The sequence below is a fragment of the Dromiciops gliroides genome, chromosome 6, assembly GCF_019393635.1.
Source record: "Dromiciops gliroides isolate mDroGli1 chromosome 6, mDroGli1.pri, whole genome shotgun sequence".
NCBI classification, from domain to species: domain Eukaryota; kingdom Metazoa; phylum Chordata; class Mammalia; order Microbiotheria; family Microbiotheriidae; genus Dromiciops; species Dromiciops gliroides.
In genome coordinates, this window is record NC_057866.1 from 138,040,568 (window position 1) to 138,068,532 (window position 27,965).

Below are 27,965 nucleotides of genomic sequence, written 5' to 3' on the forward strand. Positions count from 1 at the left end.
GCATATATCAGGTCCTCATAAACTTCTTTTAACTTCTACATTATACTTGTTCTTAGGATTCAAACACCATGGAATCATAAAGGTGAAAAATAATTAATAGATATGTCATCCAAATCATTCTTTTTACAGGTGTATTTTTTGAGATCCAAAGAATGTAAGTGATTTGTCCAAGGCCCTACTGCCTGGGATGAATATGATCAATGTGAGAGACAGATTTTCTGGTTTGCAGTGTAGTATTCCTTGCTAAAATAGAATGTTCAAGAGCTCTATTGACCTTACTAGAACTGCCCTTTGATATACTTCCCAATTCTATCACACTAAATGCTACATGGAAAAAGGTATACAATATTTTGGTAAAATTCAATTCAATTATGCTACTTTTATTGAGTCTATTCTGGTAGGAATTAATATTATGAAAAAATAAAAAACCAAAATACTAAAGAAAAACAAAATCATCCTTGCTCTCAAGGAACATGAATTCAAATAACATGTTTTAGCATGTGCACAGAGGAGCTAATGCAGTATATACATCATTCCACCTTATAGATGACATGTTTCCTTATCCTTCTAACTGTTCATGCCCTCTAAACAAACTAACTTTTAATTATTTTTTTATTAATCCTGTAAATATTTACATATACATTGATTGATTTTAATCACTTATTTACAAAAATCCAAATTGCTTTTTAAGACAGCTCTATAGTTATGGCAGGCTAGGAATTCTAGAAGACAAAATTAGGCATGAAAAAGTAATTCTTTTAAGAATTATGGGTACATTCAGAGACTGTTCTCTGCAATAATGTCCATCAGTCTCTAGAATTCTAAACAATGGGTAATATGGTCCTCTTCACAGGGGTAGGTCCTATTTTGATAGTTTTAGCTTGCTCTGCAAAGTACATGATATTATGTGTGTGTATATGCACATGGATGTATAGCTATGCCTACAGGCAGATGTGTAGATTCATAGACATATGAACTAAGAAAGATGAAAAAAGTGATAATTCCTAACATAGTATCTTCTTAGCCTAAGAATATTTTTATTCTCTGAAATTTCTATGGTAATAGTTCCATGAAAAAGAATTAATTTTCAATTGCTGTTTCAGATCCTGATGTGACAAGGACAGTAAACTGGTTGCAGCCTTTTTTGGAAGCTGAGACACTCAGTCTCAACATTTCACAAGGAACCTTGTGCATATGTCATGAATGTGCAAATTTTCCCATTGCAGACATACCCTTGCTTAAAACAAAACACTTATGGATGACATCTGTGGCAGGTGAAAAGCTCATAATGTCTTTCAAAATGCAAAAGATAGCTTATTATGATCTAATTTTATGAACATACAGTGTCTACTTTCTTTTTTTAAATACATAACAATGACTACAATGTAATTAATACATTTTAAATTAGTGGCATCACCTACATTGATGATACAAGTGGAAAAAAGTAGAAGTTCAATATACCTGTTGTCTGAAAAAAAACAATATATAAATGTCTAAATCAAGTTTATGCACAGTCAATACATATGCATGTAAGATTCAGTAGAGAATACACATTTCTGGTAAATTTAGAGGAAGTCAGTCTCAGGATCTAAGCTTCTCCTTGGCTACAATTTTGAAAACATTAGAAGCTACATGAATCTATTCAGACAACATCATACTAAAAAGTAAACAACTGACTCAGTGTGTGATTGATATGTCATGACCCCTCCGGACCTTATTTGTGACAACAACCTTTAAAAATCTAGATAATCTCACCACATGTCTGGCATTATTTAAGTTCACTCCTTCCAGGTCTGAGGTACAAATAAGATCCCTTCACAACACTAGTAGAATAGTTGATTATTCAGGATTGTCAGGAAGTACACATATGTCTAAATTTAGCACACAGAAGTCAGTTTTATAAATGCAAATTATTTAGATCAATAAAAATTTTTGTATAGATATAAGCATTCAAATAAGGTGAAATAATATATTGATATAACATCTAAAAATCCTATAGTAAAACCAATTGATTTAGGTACAATTATTATACAATCCATTAATAGTCCTCCACTCAATGAGTATCTGTGTAAAATCACTAGTAACTATGCCTGAAAATTCCCTACACATTGCCATACATAGAGCAAATGATCAAAATACTGCTGGAGTGAATAAATGAATTCTACATCAGTGGGAAGCCAGAGTCAGGAGTTAACATCAGAAGTTAAACTTGATGATAGTATACTGATGATAGTAAACTGATTATTGTATATGGAGTAGTTTGCTCCTCTGAGAAAGAAATTATCTTATATGATTGAAGCCACTTTGCCATAGGGAAAACCAAACCAACAAGCCAATAAGCCAACAAAGCAAAGGGAGTAGAAATGCTCAATATTTGCTGATGGAATTTAGTACTAGCAAAGAACACTGAATTTGGATTTGGAGGGCCTGATTTTCAATTCTGACTTCACTTATGACTGTTTATGGGACTAATTCACTTTCAGAAATTTTCTCCTTAGTTTTCCCATTTGTCAAATGAGGGGACTGGGCCATATGACTTCTAAGGTCCATTTCACCGCAAAAATCCTGTGAACTGCTAAGTACATAGTACTTTTATCTTTTATGTTTCCAAAAACCTTGCAATTTCATCAACATGGTTACTTCCTCCAACTGTACATTGTAGCTCAAGAACTGCTATGGAAAAAATAAAATAAAATCATTCCCTGGGGAATAACAGTCTGGTAACAGACTATCCTTAATTTGACTAGGTTTCTTGCTCCTCAGATGATAACCGCAGAGTCTGTCCCACAATGCCTTTCCATGTCCAGAGGACATTAAAGAACTTCATCAAAGTCTTTAGGAATGGAAGGTTTTATTGCTACACCAAAATGAAGCCTTCTTCTGGTAAGTCTTTATCAGAGGAAACACATACTTTATATTTGTGTGTGTGTATGTATGTATGTATATGTATCCATATTTCTATATTTTATTGAATTCCTAATGTTTCTTCAGTACCCATGATTTTAGACTTTTTTTTTCAAACTGTGATAAATTTTGATTCCATACCAAATACTGATTCTTTCCATTAATACAAAAGTACAAAGCAAATGGTGATCTTGGGTTACAAAAACTGATAAGATTTCAATTCAAACATTAGAGCTATAACAATATTTAGAATTAGCTCAAGGATTAGCTGCATTGCCATGAAATTGGGAAGGTCTTCACCCAAGTCACTAACTGTGAAGCATCTCTCTCTCTCTCTCTCTCTCTCTCTCTCTCTCTCCCCACAAATAATGCTTCTTACCACTTAAATGAAATGCTTTTGTCTGGGATGTGGAATTTTAAGGTTCCTACACTCTTATACCATAAAGAATGAGTTGACTTAACAAAAACAACAAGAAGTATGTAATTCATTGCATGGTAAGATGAAATTTTTGATAAATTTAAAGGGTAAAATATGAAAATTAAGTGTCAGATAGGAAGATTGTATGAAGCAATGCAGAGTGAAATCATCAGAACAAAAATAATGTACATTGATGACTCTGATAATGAAAATGAAAAGATCACTAAAGGAAACTGAATGCTAAGTAACTGAATAACCAATAACAGTCCAAGAATTTATATTATGAAACAAGTCTCTCTCCAGTCAGCAGAGATTAAGAGATGTACCAGGGCAGAATGTTGCCAACATTATCAGACATGGGAGAGAGTAAAGTTCAGCTGTTTTTAATTAACTATTTTTGTTACAAGGGAGAGGATTAATTTTTGGGGAATGAGGAATATTATTTTTAAAATGCAAAGTATCAATAAAAATTTTAAATAAAGGTTGTCCTATTTGCATAGGACCTATCACAATGTTAAAGGACTCTAATCTCCAATCTGAATTTGGAGGTATTTCCTCATTCATCAGTATGGAGATGGAACTAGGGGTTGAAATAAACCACTTTGTAAAACTGTTAAAAAAAAAACCAAAACATTTCTGTTGGTTTCTGTTTAAAATATTTCCAAGGTAAAAACAAAATAAAAGTGAAAAGCCAAAAAAGTAAGTTAGTTAAAGTAGTTAATTAACTTGTCTCATCAAACTGGGTTGGTCAAGGAGGGTAAGACTCAGGGTAGATAACAAGATGTGCAAAATGAGTTCTCCCAGACATGGAAAAGTATTATCCCAAGGAGACTGTCTTGCATCACCATACTCTTTCTTTAGTGACTGCCACAGTGAAAGCAGAGTGGGAGGGTAATTTTCAAACTATAAAGAGAGATCTTATACCTCTCCAGAGGGAGGAGAATTTTAGACAAAGGAATAGATAAAGTTTTAATTAGAGCGATTAAGGAGATACCTAATTAAAAGCTTAGTGCAAATAAGTTACTTGCCAAATCCTGTAGTCTCTCAGATAACTCTAGTGAGCCAAGCTGAGAGTGGCTCAGAACTCAGCAAAATGAGAGACTCTGAAAGATTGAGAATAATTTGGAGAACATCTAGTTTAGTGGTTCTTCAACTAGGATCCAAGAATATGCTTTCAAAGAAACAAACGCATTTTTCAATATAATTCATTTTTATGTATTCCTTTATATTTTATTTCTCTGTAGCGAAGCTGGGGGCGTCCAGCAGGTCTTTGGCCTGAGGCTAACTCACCATAGAGTAGGTCTTTAGGAATGCGCCCATCTTGTATGCAGTGCACATGACCGAGCCAGCACAGCTGTCTTTGTTTCAGTAGCATGTAGATGCTCGGAAGTTGCGCGCATTGGAGCACTTCTGTATTGGTGATCCTATCTGACCAAGATATGCCAAGGATGCACCGAGGGCAGTTCATGTGGAAGCTGTTAAGCTTCTTCTCTTGTCTAGTATACGTAGTCCATGTTTCGCAGCCATACAGTAAGGTACTCAGGACACATGCACTATAGACAGCAAATTTGGTTCGTCTTGTCAGTTTACTCTTTGCCCAGACACACTTGGCAAGCTTAGCCATGGTTGAAGTAGCTTTCCCAATCCTCTGATTGATCTCAGCATCAGGTGACAAATTGTCACTGACAATAGAGCCAAGATACAAGAATTGGCTTACAACATCCAACTGGTAGCTCCCAATGTGTATCAATGAAGGCAACGTAGCACTCTGACACATGACTTTCATCTTTTTAAAATTAATGGGTAAGCCAAAGTCCATGCAAGCTTGGGAGAAGCGATCCATTAAGGTCTGCAATTCATGCTCTGAGTGACAGGCAAGTGCGGCATCGGCGAAAAGCAGGTCTCTAAGGGTGCTACCTCTCACTCTTGTTTTGGATCTCAGACGTGAAACGTTGAACAGGCCTTCGCTACAGAGATGTATGCAAGCAAGACTTGAGGGCTCTGGAAATAGACATCAGCAGCTGGGAGGAGATGGCCAAGGACTGCTCCTGATAGAGTTCAGTACTCAGGAGCAGCTTGAGCGCAGCTGAGATGGGCCTTCAAGCTCTGGAGGAAGAAAAACGAATGAGAGGCAGGAACCGATGGGCAACAGAGAGCGCAGTTTTCTGATGTCCTGGTTGTGGCAGGAGCTGCGGCTCCTGTATCAGACTGCACAACCACACTGTGGCCCGTGACTCTTCAAGGCATTGATCCATGGTCATCTGCAACTGGTGGAAGCCTACTATATTTTATTTATACATTTAAAAACATTCTTTAAAGGGTCCATAGGCTTGACTGGGCTGCCAAAAGGGTCTATTATATACACAAAAGGTGAAAAATACCTATTCTAGTCTAACCCCCTTTTTTCAGATTGAAAAACTGAAGTAAAATGATTAAGCAATTGAGTAGTTAATCCTATATTAATTAATGAAATATCCATTTAGTCTGCTTATATCTACAATACACTTTCTACTATATCTTGCATCTAGTAAGTGGGCAAAGATTCAAAAAACAAATGATAAAACATTTAAATTAGCATATAGCACTTTTAATAATGTTTACCTTGCTCCAAATGCAATTTTTCATATTTATCAATTTATATAACTTATTATTTGATTCACATTATTTGAAGAACATCATTTGTATAAATAAGTAATCTGACTAGATTACATGTGCTAAGCCTAGGTCTTTTTCAATTATACTTACCTGCCTCTATATCATATTAGTTCTCTAGGTAGAGTCACAGGGAGATGGTGATGGTAATTTTTAGCAATAATACCAATATAATAATATGATAATGGTAACTAAAATTCATATAGTGCTTCAGTACAGTTCCTGGTACATAATGTAAAGTTTTGAAAGAAATCAAAGCCATGAATTGAGGAATTTAGCATCTGTAATTGAGATAACAGGATCAAGTCTTTCACAATGGGGGATGTCAAGTGGCATTTCCTAATCAAAGAGACCCACGAAAAAGTACTTATAGTTTTAGGAGGAGAGGGGGAGGAGAGGGGGAGAAGACGGGGTAGTAGATGACATGAGGTAGCAAGGCCTGGTGATGAGATCCCAGTCCCACCTCAGCAATCTAAGTGAGGAGAACCACTTTGTTCTGGCTGTTTTGTCCTTCATAACATTGAAACTCTATGGAAGGGGACAAGGATATTAGAAGCCTAGATCCGGCTTAAGCCGGGTTCCCCTCCCTCATGAAGCGAGATCTCAGGAGGAGGCTTAAGTTCTAACTCAGCTGGACCTAATTGAAACTATCTTGCTGGGAATGCCACTGACATTCATAAATTGCTAGGAATATTCAGGGAGTGGCAGGTAACATTCCATTTGGTATTTACAATTTATGTCTTTATTTTAACAATTTTACGTAATTATATGGGTTATATAAATATTTGGTATCAATGTTGTCATAAGCTTCATCATCGTCATCGTCATCATCATCATCATCGAGCGCTTTCCACCAATAATACTGGGGAAAAGTAGTTAGAAAAAGTCAGCAATGGCTTCATCAATAAGGCCAGAGATTCCCTTCTGAATGTATTTCCTTTTTTTACAAATCAGTAATGTCATGAAATTTCCACAGATATAGTTTGCCTAGCTATTACCACATTGTTGTTTTTAAAGCATGCAATAAAGTACCACATGCTATTCTTGTGGAAAATAAGAGTAGATTTGAACTTGGTAATGACTGGACTCAAAAAGTAGTCATTAATGATTGGATTTCAATTCTGAAGGCAATTTCAAGTTTGATGGGCCCAGGGATTACTTCTTGCCTACATACTAGCTAACAATCTGATCAGTGAGGGATACAAGAGGCCTGTTTACTCATGTTAACAATGGCACAAAAGTGGATTAAGGAACTAAAGTATTAGGTAACAGAGTCAAGATTTATAAAGTCCTTGACAGGCTAACCAGAGTCCTCAAACTATTTGGTTAATCAGTCATTTCAGTCAGGTAAGACTCTTAGTGACCCCATTTGTTTTCTTTTGTTTTTGTTTTTTGCCAAAGGTACTAAAATGGTTTGCCATATCCTTCTCTAGCTCATTTTATACATGAAGAAACTGAAACAAACAGGGTCCCCAGGGTCACACATCTAGTAAGTATCTGAAGCCAGATTTTAATTCAGAAAAATGGGTGTTCCTGACTCCAGGTCTGATGCTCTATCAACTCTGCCACATAGGTGGTGGTCAAATTTGCCTAGTTGCCTATTTTTGTACTTCTTTGTGAGCTGAGAGTGTGTGTGTGTGTGTGTATGTGTGTGTGTGTGTGTGTGTGTGTGTGTGTAGAGTGAGAAAGATAGATAGAGATATAGATGTAGATATATATGTATGTGCATATGTATGCCTATATATGCATAAATATATGGAAATACAATAAAATATATTTTAAAATCTAAAAACCTCCTCTTAGATTAAGGAACAAACAAAAAGAGACCTGTAGTTCACCTGCCTCTGGGTCAGAACACTGGACCAATGGCAAAAAGGTGGCAGGTAGTGGAGAAAAACTTAAAGTAATCCACTTGCATCTAAAATGATGACTTCATGAGTACAAAATGCAAAGGCTACTCAACTGTATGAAAAAACTATCTGGGAGTTTTAGTGAACTACAAAGTCAGTATTAATCAACTACTTGCTATAGAAGGCTAAAAAACTAATGTAATCTTGGGCTGCATTGAGAGAGGCATATCTTCCAGGAATAAGGAGATAATACTCCCTCGGAATTCTGCCCTGATAAGATCATGTTTGGAATATTATGTTCTGTTCTGGTTACCTTAGGTAATCAAAGACATTCATAAGCTGGAGAGCAGAGATGATCAACCAGAATAGTGAAGTACCTCCAAATCATACCTATTAAGATTATTTGAAGGTTACCAATAATATATGAAGATCACTTGAAGGTTACCAGTTGGAATTTTCCAGTGAGGTCTAATGGAAGTAATTGGACACCTGTTAGATGCAATGGGGAGGGCCTGAAGGCCTCTCCTCTCATAGAATTTTCCTTCACTCACAAGAATGCATTCAGACCAAAAGAAAAAAAGGGGGGGGGCAGCTAGGTGGCATAGTGGATAGAGCACCCTGGATTCGGGAGGACCTGAGTTCAAATCCAGCCTCAGACACTTAACACTTACTAGCTGTGAGACCCCGGGCAAGTCACTTAACCCCAATTGCCTCACTAAAAAAAATAAAATAAAAAATAATGCAATAATTATTATCCCTGTTTTACAAATGAGGAAATAGAATCTCAAAGAGGTATAGTGATCTTGGAAAGTCACTCTAGTGCAACAGAATTAATCCAGTGTTTTGTCCACTAAATTATATCATCTCTCATGATATAAGTTAATCAGCTTCAAGAGAATGTGCCTAGACAGTTTAACACTAAAATGGCAGTGGCAAATTCAGTGATATATAGATGAACAAATATAAAATATCTTTTCAATAAAAATCAAAAATATAGCTTTTTGGAATGAGAAAGTAATAATTTAAATGATTAAAGAAAGAAATAGCTAATCCTTCAGTTTTGTTTTGCTTGTCAACTCAAAATTCAATTGTAAAATTTTAAATGAATTGTCCGACATTTTGTGGAAAAATGAATTATTTATCTTGATGTCATATGGAAATTTCATTTGTAAAAATATCTATTAGGAGAGGGGAAAACCTAATGGTGGAGGAAAGTCAGTGTTTTTTACTGAGCTCTCTAAATATAACCTTCTACACCATAATTTTAAAAACTGAATTCTGAGAGAAGAACCCATGAAAATGTTGCAATGAGTCATTTCTTCCAGCTTAGGACAGCTTAGTAAAATGGAAATAGTGATCTATGGACTCTGGTTTGGGGGCTGGCTGAAAACATATCCTAGCATTCCTTAATAGAAAGAAGTACATTCCTTGTGGACTATGGGGAGGTAGTAGTAGAAACAACCAAGTATCCAGGGATACCTGTTTTGAAAGAGATCTCAGGGGTCCCCTCTACTAGCACTGAACATAAGATCTAGTGCTATTTGGCATTTTTGTTGCCTATTACAAAGTTCTGGGTCACAGTTCTGGATGGAGAGAAGTGGCTTTGGTCATGATGGAATTGAGGCCCTATCTATGTAAAGAATGGAGCCCAGGAAGATGGTGATCAGACTTCTCCACAGATCACATTATATTGTAAGTGCTAAAAACTTATAGGCATGCACTGAATCATAAAAGCAGCAGAACCCCCTAAAAGATAGAAGCTGAGGCCAGACATACCCCCACATACCCTAAGAGCACAATTGTAAGGTAAAGTCCAAAGTAAAGAAATAGTCTGAAAAAATTTAAAAAAAAAAAAAACCAACATGACCATAAAAAGCTATTACAGTGACAGGGAAGCTTAAAAGACAAACTGAAAAGACATCCCCCATTGTGAAAGACTTGATCCTGTTATCTCAATTACAGATGCTAAAATATTTCTTGAAAACCCCCTCCAAGCAAAGTCTAAAAGAAAGATGCAGATTATATGCAAGCTGAACAAGTATTCCTACATGAGATTTTTTTTAAAAAGCTAAGAATGATTTTAAAAATCAAATCAGTATGTAGATGAAAAATTGGGGAAAAGAAATGATATAAATGCAATTAGATTATAAAAAAAAGAACTGAGTTGGGGGGGGGAAGAGGCACAAAAATGCTAAAGAAAATAACACTTTAAAAATTAGAATTGATCAAGTAGAAGCCAATGACTCCATGAGACATCAAGAAACTACAAAACACATAAAATATTCCTGGGAGTTTTCATTTGAGGATTTACTTCAGGGGGGTTATTTTTTTTCTACCTTGCCTTTGGTTTTAAGATATTAGGACAATTTTCCTTTATAATTAAATATGAGATCTAGGCTTTTTCTTTGATCCTGGTTTTCAGGTAGTCTAATAATTTTTATTTTTATTTATTTATTTTGTGAGGCAATTGGGTTTAAGTGACTTGCTTGTGAGTGTCAAATGTCTGAGGCCGGATTTGAACTCAGGTCCTCATGACACCAGATCCAGTGCTCTATACACTGCACAATCTAGCTGCCCCAAAGTCGAATAATTCTTAAATTGTCTTTCCTTGATTAATTTTCCAGGTCATTTATTTTTTCCTACAAGATAGTTCATATTTTAAAATAGGGGTTTTTTTTCAATTTTTTTTTACTTTATTTTGTTGTTTCTTGATGCTTGTGGAGTAATTGGACATCCTATGAAGTCATTGACAAATTTTAATTTCTAAGGGGTTATTTTTTTTTCCCCTTTGGTGAGGCAATTGGGGTTAAGTGACTTGCCCAGGGTGACACAGCTAGTGTCAAGTGTCTGAGGCTGGATTTGAACTCAGGTCCTCCTGAATCCAAGGCCAGTGCTCTATGCATTGCACCACCTAGCTGCTCCTCTAAGGAGTTATTATCTTTTTCTCAGGTTAAGGAGAAAATGCTGTAAGTAGCTAGAAAGACATAATTCAAATACCATGGTGCTAATATAAATATCAGACACGATTTAACAGCTACTAATATAAAGGAACAGCAGGCTTGTGATGTGATATTATATAAGGCAAAGAAGCTAGAATTATAACAAAGAATAAAATACCCAGCAAAACTGAGCACAAACTTGCAGGGGGAAATGGATCTTTAATGAAAAGGAAGATTTTTCAAGAACTCCTAATTAAAAGAATAGAGCTGAATAGAATTTTTCACCTTGAAACAGGACTCAAAAGATATATAAAATGTAATGATGGGTGAAAAAATATAAGGGACTTAACAAGGTTAAAGTGTTTACATATTTTTATGGGAAAATTATATTTCTATCTCTGTCTATCTATCTACCTATCTATCGTTCTTTCTTTCTTTCTTTCTTTCTTTCTTTCTTTCTTTCTTTCTTTCTTTCTTTCTTTCTTTCTTTCTATCTATCTATCTATCTATCTATCTATCTATCTATCTATCTATATCTGTTTATGTGTGCATGTATATATGTGTATTGTGTATATGTATGTTTACATAGGAATACATATACACATGTTTGTAATACACATATGTATTTATGTTCTTCCCTTTTTGAACCAGCATATGTATGTGCACAATACACATATGTGTATTCATATATATATATATATACATACACACACATACATACATAGGCACACATATACATACATACATATCTATAAATGTGTGCATTGTATGTGTATATATAAATATATATGTATACAAACAGTTGGTTATTAAAAAAATTATCTTACCCCCACAGATAAATAAGATACAAAGAAGCTAATAGAAAAGGAGGGTGGTGTGATAAGAGTGAAAGAAAGATTAAGGGAGTCACTGGTCAGAAACAAAACAGACTTTAAGTAAGGGACAGGGTAAAAAAAAGAGACAAGGATAAGTAAAACAAAACAGAATGGAAGGAAATATACACAGTTTGCAATCAAAATCATAACTGCATGTGAATGGGAAGTACTCTTCCATAAAATGGAAGAATATAGCAGAATAGATTAGAAACCATAATTCAAGAATATGTTGTTTTCAAGAGACATATTTGAAAGAGAAAAATACACAGAGTAAAATAATGGGATCTAGTAGAATTCACTATATTTCAGCTAAATTTTTTAAATGTAGGGGTAGCATTCATGAACTCAGAGGAAACAAAAGCAAAAAATAGACCTAATTAAAGAGATAATTAAATTGAAAGATTTAGATTAAATTATTTAAGGATTTAAATTAGATTAAAAGAGATAGTCAGGGAAACTACATTTTCCTAAAATATACCATAGAAAATTAATTAATATCAATATTGATCATATATTAGAAGAGGAAATTATAAGAGGAATTATAAGAATTACAAGAGTAAATAGAAAGATAAATTATACAAGAGGGAGACCTTAATTTATCCCTCTAAACCATATATGACTATAACCATAAACAAGAAAGAAGTAAAGGAGATGTATAGAATTTTAGAAAAGTTAGATATGATAAAACTCTGTACAATACAGAATGAGAATATAATTGAGTATACCTATTTCCCAGCTATGCATGGCAGTTTCACAAAAATTGACCATATATTGGGGTATAAAAACTAAAAAAAAGCAGAAAAGTAGACATAGAAAATGTACCATCAACAGTCCATAATACTATAAAAATTATTTTTAATAAAGCATTGTGGAAGCATAGATTAAAAATTAATTAGAAACTAAATAAAACTAAAGAATGACTAGGTCAAAGAACAAGTCATAAAAACAAAAATTTCATTAAAGATAATAAAAACAATGAGAGAAAATACCAAAATTTGTGGTATATAGCCAAAGTAGTCCATATTGAATAATTTATACCTCTAAATGGGCAACTAGCTGGCAAAGTGGGTAGAGCACTGGCCCTTAACTTAGGAGCACCTGAGTTCAAATTTCACCTCAGACACTTACTAGCTTTGTGACCCTGGGCAAGTCACTTAACCACAATTGTCTTAAAACATCTGGGGCCATCTTCAATTGTCCTGATGTAAATCTTGTCATTGTACCAAGGTATCTATGGAGGATAGAGTGAGGTTGGTGATCTTGCACAGCCCTCCTTCACTTTGAATGCAAGTCATGACATCATCTACTGATGTCATGGTCCTTTTTGAGAACAATAAACTGAAGGTAGTCTTGAATGCAATATAAATGACAGCAAAGACAATGCTTTATCTTTGTTCTTGTTGTTGTTCTCCCAGAACCCTATACAATTTACTTTATATAATAATAAAGATGTATCGTTATTTTACCCTTCTATATATTTGCTAGAAATAAGTTATATTGATAAAAATTCAAGTAAATATGTATTTATCCATATTTAAACTTTATTTAAACATTTTAAATTTATTTAAACATATTTAACCATTTATACATATTTAAACTTGTCTTTCCTTTAAGCTAAAAATTCTCCATTTGTATAATTATAGAATATGAGCAACAGATAGGAGGGACCTTTGAGATTATCTTATTTATACTTAAATAGTTTAAATAACTTGACCAAAGTACTTTAGCCTATTAATTGCCAAAGGACTGAAACCTACCTGTTTTAATTCCTGTATCAGAGTTCTTTCTACTATTTCAGGAGTCATTTTGTTAAGAAGTAAATTTTTAATAATATTTTAACTCTATTGCTATTCTTTCATCTTTCTTATAGTTCAATGTACATTTTAATTATGAAGCTAAAACAAGACTTGTCGAAGGGGAATGTTAATCCCTTGAAAGTTGATCACTGCTTATTCATGCTGATATTTTTTAAAAATAGCCATACTTTTCTCATTCATGTTAATCTAGAGTTCCACAAGCATCATTGTGAATCTTTCTACCCAATTTAAACATGATCATTCATATCACATCACTCATTTGGATAATTGATTTTCATTTCATTTCATTCTAAATGCAGTGTTTCAGGCTGCTTTCAAGTCTTCCACAGAAGCTTTTAAGGCCTGTTTCTATCCCCTCTTACATAATAAGGAAGAAAATAATAAATAGGCCCAGGCTTGATATCAATATCAACAGAAAATTTTTATTGTTACAGCCACTTCTTGACAGTGAATTATTGGAATAGCCTTCGAGTTTGACCTTCCAACAAGCTTGCACCCACTTTACAGGATTATGGTCTAGACTGTGCTTTTCTAGTTGATTGCTAAGTATTTTATGCAAAATATAATAAAAAAAAACTTGCTTAAACCAAGTTACAATACATCTGTATCTGCCAAGACTGTCACTTTATGTAAACTCAGAATTTATTCATTCTCCATCACTGTCATATCAAAAAGAGAAGAAAAGAAAACAGACAAAAACACATTTGGAATAAGCATTCCTATTTTTAAAATAATTATATGTATCTCTTTCATCAGAAGTGGAAAATATAAGCGCAGATGGCCCTGAATGTTTTTCATGATTTCTGTATCTGCTTTTACCATAAATGCATTAAAAGTCAATGTTTTTGTCTTACTTAGGAAACAATGTTTAATAAAATACAACATTTGCATATGATGAGAATTTTCAAAGAAGAAGATGGACCTGTTTACAGCAGACATGTTAGGTTAGAATTTTCATTTGGAATCAGACTCTTCTATGTATTTCATTAGTTTTTAATAGTTTTTCTTAATAATATGTTTATCTGTTTCATCATTTGAAAAACTGGAATGGTGATATTTGGTATCCATCTATCTCACAGGGATATGAAAAAGTACAAAATCTTAATTGTTACTTAATAAAATCTACTGCTGTTTGAAAACATTTTCATCATTTTTTTTCTGTTTTACCTGACTCCTATTTGTAGGTAAAGTATTGGTCCATGCAGAATGATTTAAGGGTATCATAAAGCCTTTCTATACTGATGTGGAAATCTCAGTATGCACCAATATCATGTTTACCATCTTTCCAGCAATCTAGCCATCAGGCTTCAATAGGTCACCAGTTCTATCTTCTTGAGTTTTGACCCTCGGGCCCTTGTCTTGATAGGTAATTTTTTTATCTTATCAAGCCTAGAACCAGTCTTCCACATAACTTGCCAGCCATCCATGTAACATGCTGTCCCATGTGTACCCTACCTCCTTTTGAGTTCCCCTTAATGTCATGTCTTTTCATTAGGATATAATCTCTCTCTCTTTTTATTTTTTTTTGGTGGGGCAATAAGGGTTAAGTGACTTGCCCAGGGTCACACAGCTAGTAAGTGTCAAGTGCCTGAGGTCAGATTTGAAGTCAGATCCTCCTGAATCCAAGGCCCGTGCTTTATCCACTGCACCACCTAGCTGCTCCCAGAATGTAATCTTTTTGAAGGCAGAGACTGCCTTGATGGCTTATATTTATATCCCCAGTGCTTAGCACAGTCTATGAAACATAGTAAAAACTTAAATATTCTCTGACTCTAGTTCTCACTCTGGCTCTCTGGCTCTCTCTGTTTCTCTCTCTGTGTCTTTTTCTGTCTCTTTCTCTCTCTCTCTCTCTCTCTCTCTCTCTCTCTCTCTCTCTCTCTCTCTCTCTCTCTCTCTCTCTCTCTCTCTCTGTCTCTGTCTGTCTCTGTCTCTCTCATCTCTGTCTCTCTCTCTGAAACAGAATGGAACGTGGCTAGCAGGTGATGGCCCTATTGGAAAAGCATGATATGTAAGAGTGGAAGTTTTGTCTCTTTGTCTAGCTTTGCTAACCCAACCTTCAACTTTCCACTTAAAGGTCATCTAATCTAAAACTCTCATTTTATAGAAGAGGAAACAGGTTGAGAGGGGCTATGAATCATAAACCTAGAATATGAAAGGAAGATAAAGTCACTTTCCCAAGGTCACTTGAGGAGTTAGTGACTGAGAAGCGAATCAAACCCAGGCCATCTGATCTCAGAATCAGCAGTCTTTCCCTCTGTATGGGTCTCTCACTCTTTATGATTATGCCTCTGTCACTTGACAGCAGCAAAGGGGAATCATGAGACTACTGACAGTTGGGAAGAAGTATTAGAAATGAAAGAAAAAAAGTGTCGGTGTGTGTGTGTGTGTGTGTGTGTGTTTGTGTGCATGTGTGTGTTTAAGCACCTAGTACATGTCAGGTGCTGTGCTAAATGCTTTACAAATATTATCCTATTTGATCCTCAAAACAACCATGTTATGGGGCAGCTAGGCGGCACAGTGGATAGAGCACCAGCCCTGGAGTCAGGAGTACCTGAGTTCAAATCCAGCCTCAGACACTTAACACTTACTAGCTGTGTGACCCTGGGCAAGTCACTTAACCCCAATTGCCTCACTAAAAAAAAAAAAAAAAAAGTTAGGTAAGTATTATTATGGCCCACATTTTGCAATTAAACAAACTGAGGCAGACACAGGTTAAGTGACTCAACCAGGACCACATATCTAGTAAGCATCTGAGGCCAGATATGAATTCAGGACTTCCTGATTCCAATTCCAGCACTCAATCCAATCTACCACATAGATAACTCTGAGGAAGTTCAGCCAGAATCCTGATAAGCTGCTTAAGCATAAGAGAACTCAGGAATCATTATATTCAAAAATAAGAACAAAAACGCGTGATAGATCTATTTATGGGGAAATGTGGAAATTATTGAAATACAGAGAATTTGACAATTGTGAATTTTTTGAAGTGGGACAAGGTAGACTTGTGATTTGATCAGCATAAGAAACTCCCAGCAGCAGCCCACAAAGTCAATTCTTCTGTAATTCATAGTCTTGGAGATTTGTCTGGAGGTGCTAAGGGCTTAAGCAGCTTTCCCTTGGTGCACAGCTAGCATGTTTTAGAGATAGAACCTAAAACCAGCTCTTCCTTATTTCAAGGTTGACCCTCTATTGGTTGACCTTTAACTGGTATGTGGTGGCAGATAGATGTATATGTGGTATGCCCAGGCAAGAAGTGTCTGCAAAGAATGAAGTCCAATTTCAAAATAATAACAAGGGTTAGAAGACTCAGGTGTGTATATGTGTGTGTATGTGTGTGTATATGTGTGTGTGTATATATGTGTGTGTGTATATGTGTGTGTGTATATATATATATAGATATATATCCAGATATCTAGATATATAGATATAGTATAGATAAGCAATAAGTAAATTCTAGAGAATTTAGCTGATATAGGAAGGGTGAAGCCACCTAACATCTTTGTTCTGTTTCCCTTTAATTCTTCTCTCTAACAAACAGTGTTTCCCTGCTTTACATTATTGCTATTTAGAATGTTGCTGCGTTCTCTTCCAAACATTAGTTAGTAAGGGAAAAGAAGAACAATCTTCAAAATTTTCTTCAAATTGCAAGGAACAGTATCAGACACTTAGTTCTTGGATGGAAGCTGGTCTTTGATTAGGCCTATCTTGCCTAATAGTTTAATGAATTGGCTTCCATAATAACTTATCTTGAAAATCCCATAATTTTCCCTTTAAATGCAGCACAGGGAAAGAAAACTAGAGAATTTAAATGGAGGTAAAATGTGCATACAAAGCACATTACTAAAAATAAAACTTGTTATGCAATGTTAAATCAGAACCACTTCTCCTGCCTTTATTTAGATATTCAGTTCAATTTAAAGTAAGGTTAAAAAAAAAACTAAAACTAAAACCAATGAATAAATTCTAATTCATTCTAAATAGGATTCTACTCATCCCTGCAAAAAGTTTTATTATATACCTGCCAAACTTTCAAATGCTGATATTTAAAACCAAGGTGATATCACTCCTCTGGATTATTTTCAATTTTAGAAAATATTATGACCATTTTCTTTAACCAGGAACTCTATCATCGTGGCATACTGAACCCTTTATAAACTAACTGCCAAATCTGATAGTCTTTTCTCCATCCTAACTCATTATCCTCTCATCTGCATTTCACTTTATTGAAGATATCTCTTTCTGGAAACTTTCTTCTCTTTGTGACAACAGTTTCCCCCTGCTTATTCTCCTACTCATTTATTTCTTCTCCATCTCCTTTGATGTTCCCCATCCATATCTCCTAATTATTAAGGGTCCTCAAAGTTCTGACTTAGGTCTTCTTCTCAGTCCTTTATTCTTTGAAACCTCTCTGCATCTCTTAGGTTTAACTAGTATCTCTACTCAGATGACTTCATGATCAAAACTTGCAACCTCTTCAGTCTCTTCTCAGAGTTTCTAATTCACATTTCCAGTTGCCAATTGGGCTTTTAAAATTGAATGTCCAAGAGACATCTTAAATTCAGCATGAATAAAACTTGACTCATTAACTCTACCACCAAAACCCTCCCCTTTCTAAATGGCTCATTTCTATTAAAGGCATGATCATCTTTCATAAAATCCAAACCCTTCTTTTCATTAACATAACTAGGACCTCAGTTCAATCTCTCAGCAACTCTTATTTGGATTATTTAAACAGCCTCCTATCTTGTCTGCCTGACTCCCCAAATCTCTCTGCTCCATTTTCCTCTATACAACTGCTACCAAAGTGAGTTTCCTAAGAGCAGATCTGACTATGTGACCATCTCTACTCTTTCGTCTCTAATAGTTCAATATTGCTTCTATGATATCTTAAAAATCCTTCTGTTTAGCATTTTAATTCCTTTACACCATAAATCTAAACTATCTATTCATACTTACTGGACATTATTATTCTCCCCTTCCCCTCCCCACCTCCCAATACACGTACTCTGTGATCCAGAAAAAACTAACTAGCCTTTCTATGTTCCTTACATAGGACACTACATCTTCTGTCAATATGACTTTGCATTGGTTACTCAAAAGCCTAGAATATACTTCTTCCTTGTATCCTTCTCATAGAATTCCTCCTCAGCTAGTTTATGCTTAACTACTTTGAGCTTTGTTCTATTTTATCTATCATATATCTATGTATCTGTGTGTAGATACATAAATATGCATATATATATACACACACACAAACATGTGTGTATCCACTGAACCACTTAGTTGCATGTGTATTTATGTATATATGCACATATTCATTCTAATGGGGGAGATTTCACACACATACACACACACACACACAAACACACACACACAGATAGATTACACATATCTGTTTTCATATTGACTTCCCTATTAGACAGTACCTTGAAAGCAGGCATGGAGGGGCAGCTAGGTGGTGCAGTAGATAAAGCACAAGCCTTGGATTTGGGAGGACCTGAGTTCAAATTCAGGCTCAGACACTTGACACTAGCTGTGTGACCCTGGGCAAGTCACTTAACCCCCATTGCCCTGGGCGGGGCGGGAAGCAGGCATGGTCTTTTGCTTATCTTTGTACTTAGCATAGTGGCTGGCTCATAGTAGGAACTAATAATTATTTATTGACTGATATGTTGTATCCCCGTCCATGACTTAATAAAATATCTGGAATTTAAATATTTGTTGATTGACTGATTTGGCTGACTTTATGTCAGGTAAAAGATAACATTTTAAATTCTCAAATTAGAAATAAATAAATCACAAAACTTTTATTAAATTGTCCTTTAAATTAGTAAGTATTCAATTCTAGGAGTAAAAATAAATGGGGCCATGAGAAGAGAATAAAAATTGGTGTATGAATATCCTAGAGCAATAGTTGCACAATTAACACAGATGGTCTGCCTGTGGGTGATGAAAGTAATGTGGTATAGACTGATTTTAAGAAGAACTAAGTACATTTGATGATTACAGTGTACAACTACAATCTAATGGAAGGGTTATGCTCTAAACTTCCTTCTTCCCAGCATTTTTACACCATTGAAAGGGTTAATTGAAAAATCTACAATGCATAGAAGAAATTGCAAAAGACAAGTTCAACATTTTGCTTTTGGAAGTTATATGTATATATGTATGCGTGTATGAATATAATGTGTGTGTATATATGTATATAATTTGTCACTGCTATCTTGTCTTATGCTAATTAAGTTTCTAAACACTTGTCCCCATATGGGATTAGAATATCAACACTAGTTCAACTATTTTTTTTGCTATACCATGTTCATTACTTATGTAAATTTAGTTAATTACACACTAACTCCGTTATCTTATTTATTGCATTTCAATTAGTATCTTTTTAATAGTCACTAGTGCTTTAATTAAATCACTAGAACAAGAGGTGTCTTGTTAAATGTAAATTAAATAGAATTAAATAGACAATAGATTTCAAGTTGTAGATTTACTGCTAATGGTATAGGAGAATAGTCACTAGAAGGTCTAAATGTGTTTCATACCATCTGCCTCAATCTTTAGGCAGAGGGAAAAATGTATTTCCCTCAGAATTATTTTTAATGCAGAGATGGGTATAAATCCAAACAGGTATGAACAGGATGTTAACCACCATAATACACTTCCTCATCTCAGTGTTTAGTAAAACATGACATAAAACTATGATGTGTTTCAAAGAGTCTTCCAAGTAAAATAAAAATAAAAACAACCTAAATCAATCTAGAGTACATAGATCCTTATAAAATGAAAGTTAGGAGGTCTAAAAATAGTTCATGATCACTGATTTATTTTGCCAGTTAACAACTGAGGTCTTCCCTCAGTACTCCCAAGTGAACTAACGAGGAGATTAATTAGCAGGGCACCACGGCGGTGAACATATCATGACTTCAGGCAGTTTCAATGTCAGTAGTCTGACACCAAAGTCCAGTTTTGCTATCACAAATGGTTCTGTTTTAGCTACTTTGGCTCTCAGAGGTAAAATAACAGTGGAAGTTATATAGAAAAATATATTTCATTTAGCAGCAAAGTTTATTCCTTATAAAATTATTGTATGAGCTTTTTTTGATCCTATTTATATTATAAGACTGATACTGTCACCAAAGACTATAGTAGAAATAGATGGACTGGGGATTAGGACATGTTTCTCTAACATTTGTTCACAATTTAGTTTTCAACCTTGTCTAGAGTAGATGGGAAATACTAGAAAATAAATCATTCCAAGGTTATAGTTTTCATTTCATTTATATATTGTATTAGCTAATTTCACACACACACACACAAAACCCATCATAACTACTGAAGGCATTTAACGCATCTTTAAAAAAATGTTTTAATTTACAAGTTAAAAATAAAATAATGAATCTTGATGGGGGAGAGGGTTAGAATTGTGATTTTACCTTTGTGTGGAGCTTCCACTATGGAAAAGCCCATTCTCATTGAAAGTCAACTATTCTCCTGTAATTTATAATCTTAGATCATTGCCTAGGAGCAATGAGCAATTAAGTGACTTGTCCATGGTTAGGGAGCCAGAATGAATAAGAAGTCACACTTGAACCCAATTCTTTCTCTTTATTCATTTTAATCTGTATCTCAGAAAGCTACCAATGAGATTTTCCTAAAGTTTTGGACTGATATTGTCAACTCCTTACTTCATAAACCTCTTTGGCTTTAAACTTTCTATGTGACATTTAAATCTATTCATAACCTGGCCCCTTCCTGCATTTTCAGTTTACTCTAGACATTCTATCATCCAGCCTTACTGGTGTACTTGCTAATCCTCACAGATGATGCTCTACCTCCTATTTCTGTGCCTCTCTGATAGCTATCCCCCATACCCAGAAACAACATCATTTATATAGTCTTTAAGGTTTGTGAAGAATTTTTAAATATTCACTTTATTCTTATAATAACCACAAGAAGTTTTATTGCTATTATTATAGCACTCTCTCCACTGCATCAACAAGCTGCCTAGAATGTACTCCACATTATCTTGAACTTTTCATTCCCAGGTTTCCTTTAAGATTTAGATGGAGTTGCACTTATATGAAACTTTTGCTTTCTCCTAGTTATTAGTGTCCTCCATTCTCAAACAGCGTTGTATTAATTTTTTCTGTATACCATGTACAATAGCACTAATAACAAACTTAAACAAATAAATGAAACCCACTAACATTTATATAATATTATAAGGTTTGCAAAGTGCTTTCTCTATTTTACCTCATTTGAACCTCACAACAACAATGTAAGGTATTTCTATTATTATCTTCATTTTCTAGGGGAAGAAATTGATGCAGCAAGAGGTTAAGTGTCTTGTTTAAGAGCAGAGAACTTGTGTCTGAGGCAGAACTCAAACATGGGTCTTCTTAATTCCAAGTCCAGTACTTTAACTATTTTATAATCTCATTGTACCTAGAAATGGAAGGTATTTAAAGGCAAACTAGTCAAATTCCTCTTAGAGACAGGAAATCTAAGGCTCAAATAAGTGAAGTGATTTGCCAAAGGTCATATAACAAGTAAGTGACTAATCTGGGATTGGAATTTAGGTCTGTTCCCTCCCAACCCAGAGTTTTTATTTTTCCAAAGTCCCATGTATCCTTACCTGAAATTGATGGAAACTATAAAACTCATTTGAACTCAAGTCGGGGTGAGTTGTTAGCTTGTTAGGAAATGAGACCCTAATTGTAAGCCACTTGGGGGAAGAGTAAAATAAAAGAATGTAACTTCTTTGAGAAGAGGCTCTACTACATTTTTTTTTTCTTTGTATCTCCAGGACTTAGCAAAATGCTTGGCACATAATAATTTCTAAATCAAGTCCTTGCTGATTGTTTAATTGATTGTTTCTGACTATTAAATTGACCCGCTATGCCCTATGTAACATTACCTCTCAATGGAGTTTACATGGTGAAGAAAGTATCATTTTAAAAACAAGGTAAGTAAAAATGATTATCATAAGCCATGGTCAATTTGAAATTATACTGTATCCTTATATACCTTATTATAATGCCAGTTATACATATGTTTACTTCATTCTTGAATCCACTTTATTGTTCCACAGAACTAAACTATGGCTATAACTATAAAATGTATATCTAAAGTAGTTAATCCCATTTAACTTTTTAAACATCTGATTGGCATAGTATCATAGATAAGATGATTGTGATATTTAAAAGGACTTAAAACACAAAGAACTGAATGAATAACTATGAATGCCATGGCTTTCTAAAATACATCCTTCCTATAATGGAAAGAGAACTTGGGGATTTAGAGGTTAGAAATGACTTATATAAACTTTAAAAAGGCATTGAAAAAAATATAGCACTCTTTTATATTGAAAGTACACAAAACTAGAGTAAAAAAATAACCTTTACTTAATGTTCTCCAGCATATCTATATAAAACTAAGATGTGTATTAGTTGTCACGCAGAAACAGTAGAAGTTTTTCCACTATAATTCAGGTAAAACAAAGATGCTGTCTCCACTATTATTTGGCATACTGCTAAGCAATATGAGCTTCAATAAGAAAACAACAACAAGAAATTAAAGAAATTGTTGGAATAGAAGCAGGCAAGATGCTCTCTATTTGTGGATAATGTGATGTCTTACAGAACTTCAGGGACTTAATTTAAAAAAAAAATTAAGACAATTACTAAGTGCTTCAGCAAATAGCAGGATATGAAGTAAGCCTAGAGAAATAACAAATTTCTGAATTTTACTTGGAAATAATGGAAGATTTAAACAACTTGAGAGATAGCGTTAATCTGACAAAATTAAGCTTCACCAATAAAAAGGATATTATCTAAATTGTTAGAGACATTTAATGCTATATCAATCAAAATACCAAGAGGCAGCTTTATAGAACTAGACACAATCATAACAAATTGCATTTATAGGAACAAAAGAGCTAGAATCTCAAGAGAAATAGTAATACAAAAGAAGGATTCTTATAGTATCATATCTCAAACTATATTACAAAGTATTAATCATAAAAAAGGATATATAAACTTGTTTTGAGAAGTGACAGCCTTTGGGCTTTAACATAATGATTTCATTATTATTTGCACAATTTGTCATAGCATTCAATAATAAATGTGAGATAATTTGAATTTATAATTGATATTCTCCATTTTACTTATAAAGAACATATAGATAGTCCCCAATAAGCATTCATATAATGTATATTCATCTCTTTTATATGCACAGACAATCCATTTTTTTTTCTGAAACTCATAGGAATTCCCTCTATATCTGGTGGATACCTTTCCTATGTAATGTCTTCCATTTCCCCTTAAGGCTAGATATCCCTTCACTGATATCCCTTGATTCTACCTTTACCAACAGGCCTTTAGATTTCTAAACTCTAAAAAAGGAGGGAGTGCATGTTTGTTTTTTTTCCCTTTCTTTGTCTCCCAAGTGTCTAGGGTATTCACTTGTTAAATTCTGGTTGACTGATAAACATCACTTACACTCTCTTCCTGCTCCCTACCCAGAATCACTCAGTCTGGGACTTCATCACATCTTACCTAGGGTATTGTAATATCTTTTAAATTCTCATCCCTCATTTCCCTCTCCTTTCCCTAATTCTGTTATACTATACCTGTCAAAATAAGTTTCAGAAGGTACATCTCTGTCCAGACCTCTCCTCAAAAATCTGCAGTGATGGTCAACAGAGGAGAAAGGTAGGACACTAGCATTCTGCCAGTGAAAGCTTAGAAACACTAGGACTTCAGATGACATTCTATCAATGGCACAAATGGATTATGCTATACTAATGCATTGTAAGATTGGAAAGTAAATATTGATTAGAAAAATGAAAATTAAAACAACTCTGAGATACCACCTAACATCTATCAGATTGGCAAATATTGGAGAAGGTGTGGGAAAACTAGAACACTAATGCATTGTTGGTGTAGTTGTGAACTGATCCAACAGTTCTGGACAGCAATTTGGAACCATGCCCAAAGGGCTATAAAACTATATATACATTTTGACCCAGCAATAGCACTATTAGGTCTGTATCCCAAAGAGATCATAAAAAAGGGGAAAAGACCCACATGTACAAAAATAATTATAGGAGCATTTTTATGGAGGCAAAGAATTGGAAATTTAGGGGATGCCCATCATTTGTAGAATGGCTGAACAAGTTCTGATACATGAATATAATGGAATATTATTGTGCTATAAGAAATTATGATCAGGCAGATTTCGGGGAAAAAAACCTGGAAAGACTTACATGAACTGATTCTGAGTGAAGTAAGCAGGACCAGGAGAACATCATACAGAATGAAATATATCCAGGTACATTTAGAGGATCCATGGACCTTATAATAAGTAGTGCTGGATTTAAAGAATAATTATAATTATCATTTTTATCCGTTTTTGTTTCTTAGAATCGTGGTAAAACGGTTTAAGCGAGGTGGCCCAGTAGACTATTGGGCATGGAATTAGGAAGACCAGAGTTCAAATATTGCCTCAGACCCTTACTAGCTTTGTGACTCTAGGAAAATCACTTAACCTCTGTTTGCCTCAGTTTCCTCAACTGTAAAATGGGTAGCAATTACCTCATAGACTTGTGGTGAGAATCAAATGGGATTTTTGTAAAGTGCTTAGAACAGTGCCTGGTATAGTGATCATTATATAAAAGTTAAAAATCATTACCTATTATTATATTGCAAAATTATTTTAATTTTATTGTATTGTTGATTAAAAGAATGTCTTTTAGCTGATTTTACTATAAGAACAACTAATATTGAAGTTAGCTCACATCACTTGGAGTTATTTGTGACATAAAATTCCCTCAGTGTGTGCCTGTTTTCCTGTTCAGAATCATCTTAATAGCTTAAAAAGGAAAATGCATACTGAGGGGATGATGCACAACTAGAGAATTGAATTCTACCTAATCATCAGTTTGTTTATTTGAAACTGAGTTGGAATAATGATCTTTGAAGATGTTACCAATTATCTGAAACTGCAGTAAACAGATTTTTACTGTGAAAATGTTTCATGATAGAATGAATATTTTAGTAATGTTTTTATGGCATGTATTGGATCTCTGAATTTTGAATGTTATAAATGCCCGCATAAGTCAGTGACTTACAAACTTTTGGTGACTATGGAAACCTATCAAGAAAAATGTCACCTGGGGAAGGTATAAATTCATGCTGGGCATGAGGAAGATACTTCTGATTTTATTGTTTACATGTATTAAATTCTTATGATGAATGGAAATTGCTTCTTGGAAAAAGATAAGTTCCTTGAGAGCAAGAACAATTTTCCTTTTGTTTTTATATTGCCTTTGAACATGGTGCTTTGCATTTAATGAGTATTTAATAAATACTTTCTGAACAAAAGGAATGATACCTATTGAGGATAAAGGGATCCCAGAATGATATTCTTTCACAACCAAGAAATAAATAATAGAAAATTATAAGGGCCTTATAATTCCATCAGAGACATTTACCAAATGATGTTACAGACCCCAAAAGCTACATCATGGAATGTATTTTGTGTATAATGCTGATCAGTTAAGTTTTCTCAGTCTTAAAGAGACTAACCATCCGAAGATGACAATTTGTTCCCAGCCTACTCATGCTTATTTCATTGTAATCTTCATACACTTACTCTTAAGTCCAGTCAAACTACCTGCTGTTCCATGAACTTAGCATTATATCTTTAAAATCTAAGACCTGGACTAGAACTTACTTTGTCCTCACAGCCACTTCTTAGGATCTATAGCTTCACTCAAGACTCTGCTCAAGTGTTATGGGAAGCTTTTTATAATACCTCTAGCTCTTAGGATTCTCTCCCTCCTCAAATTATATAGTATTTACCTATCTGAATAAATATCATATTCCTTTAGTCTATTGCAGTCTCCTTGAGGGCAAGGCATTATGTTGTTTCTTTGGGTTTTTTGGTCATTTCATCTTGAGGGCCTAGATTAGAGTCTAACAGATAACCAATGTTTTAACAAGAGTTTATTGAATGGAATTGGGCAAAATAGAATGCCATGTCCTTTCCCATATGTCCTTCTCTGCCTAAAGTATATATCTACATCTATTTAGCTAGAATATGTGATTTTGTTTTGCTATTGGTCTCTATGGATACAACAAAGGACAAAGGTCATGGTTCCACAAAGCATTTCCTCAGGTAATTGCTCAATTTTCATAGCTCTTAAGCAACCACTGGTGAATAGTTAGGTTATATTCCCATAGGCTATTCGTCATAGATGTTTGCCAACTCATCCATTTTAAAATGACCTGAACGAAGCCTGACTAAATTGGAAGCTATCAAAACCACCAGAGTTTCTCTGTGAGTGAAATAGACCAAAGACAATTCTTTAGCATTCAAGTCCATACCATGCATAAAAAAGTGATAGTCTTCAAAAACAGACTATTGCCTATTTGTCTTAGCAAATGGATATGTGTCTGCTGAACCTAATGGCATGCTAGTAACACCAGACAACATTATTGCAACCTTGGGATTCAACTCAAAAAAGTGTTAGAAAGCATAACAGGGCGAGGATCCCAGTCTGTTAAAGCAGACTCTTCTCCATGACTAATCCCTGGGATGGATGTCAGTATTATTCTTTTTGTCTCTAGTGGCAGGATTTACACAGGAACTCTACTAGTCTATCCTGACTGCAAAATACACCTGAAATTGATATGCAACATTTTCAAAGAGACGGGATTGACATTTTACAAAATTAAGTTAAAAAAAAAAATCTTTGTGCCTTGTAGAGTTCGTTCTTTAACTATCTCTATCTTTAATGTGCTAAGATAAGACATGTTCACTAGTCAACCAGCAAGGCCAGGAAAAATTGTTTTTTAATGCTTTAAAGAAGTCTATGAGTCACTGATGACCTTTAATTAAGGAATTACTGAGCAACAAAATCAATAAAAAATATCTTTGCTCAGCTCTTTTATGAGTTCAAATTATGAAATATTGCTCTAGTTTGGAAATCTTTACATGACGAAAATAAGTATAACATTTCATCATCACTCTGAGATAAATTGTCAACTAGCTGGCTGGTACTCGAAGCTGTTATCAAAATGGGATGATAGCATTCCATAAAACTGTCTTTTTGCTGTTGTTTTGCTTTGTTTTGTTTTTATTGTTTAGAGCAGGATACGAATCATATTTAGTGAAGGGAACTAAAAAAAATTATCTTTATTGTCAGACAAATTGAAATTTAACAGCCTGACAAATATGCCCATTTGTTGATTTCAACAAACTCACTATCCCACTCAGATTAACATGATAAAAATGCACCATAAACTTAGCTCTATGACATTTGTATAAGCAAGATATGTTTTCGCATTTGGGTGAAATGGTTGTCACTAAAAGATTTTGATTATTTAAAAAGGAAGCCTGTTGCTCCTGGGACTTTCTTGCCAAATGGATTGAGATATTTGCCACTGTTCAAAAGACAATGATCAGGCTGAATTATGTTCCTTTCTCAGACTAAATAGATT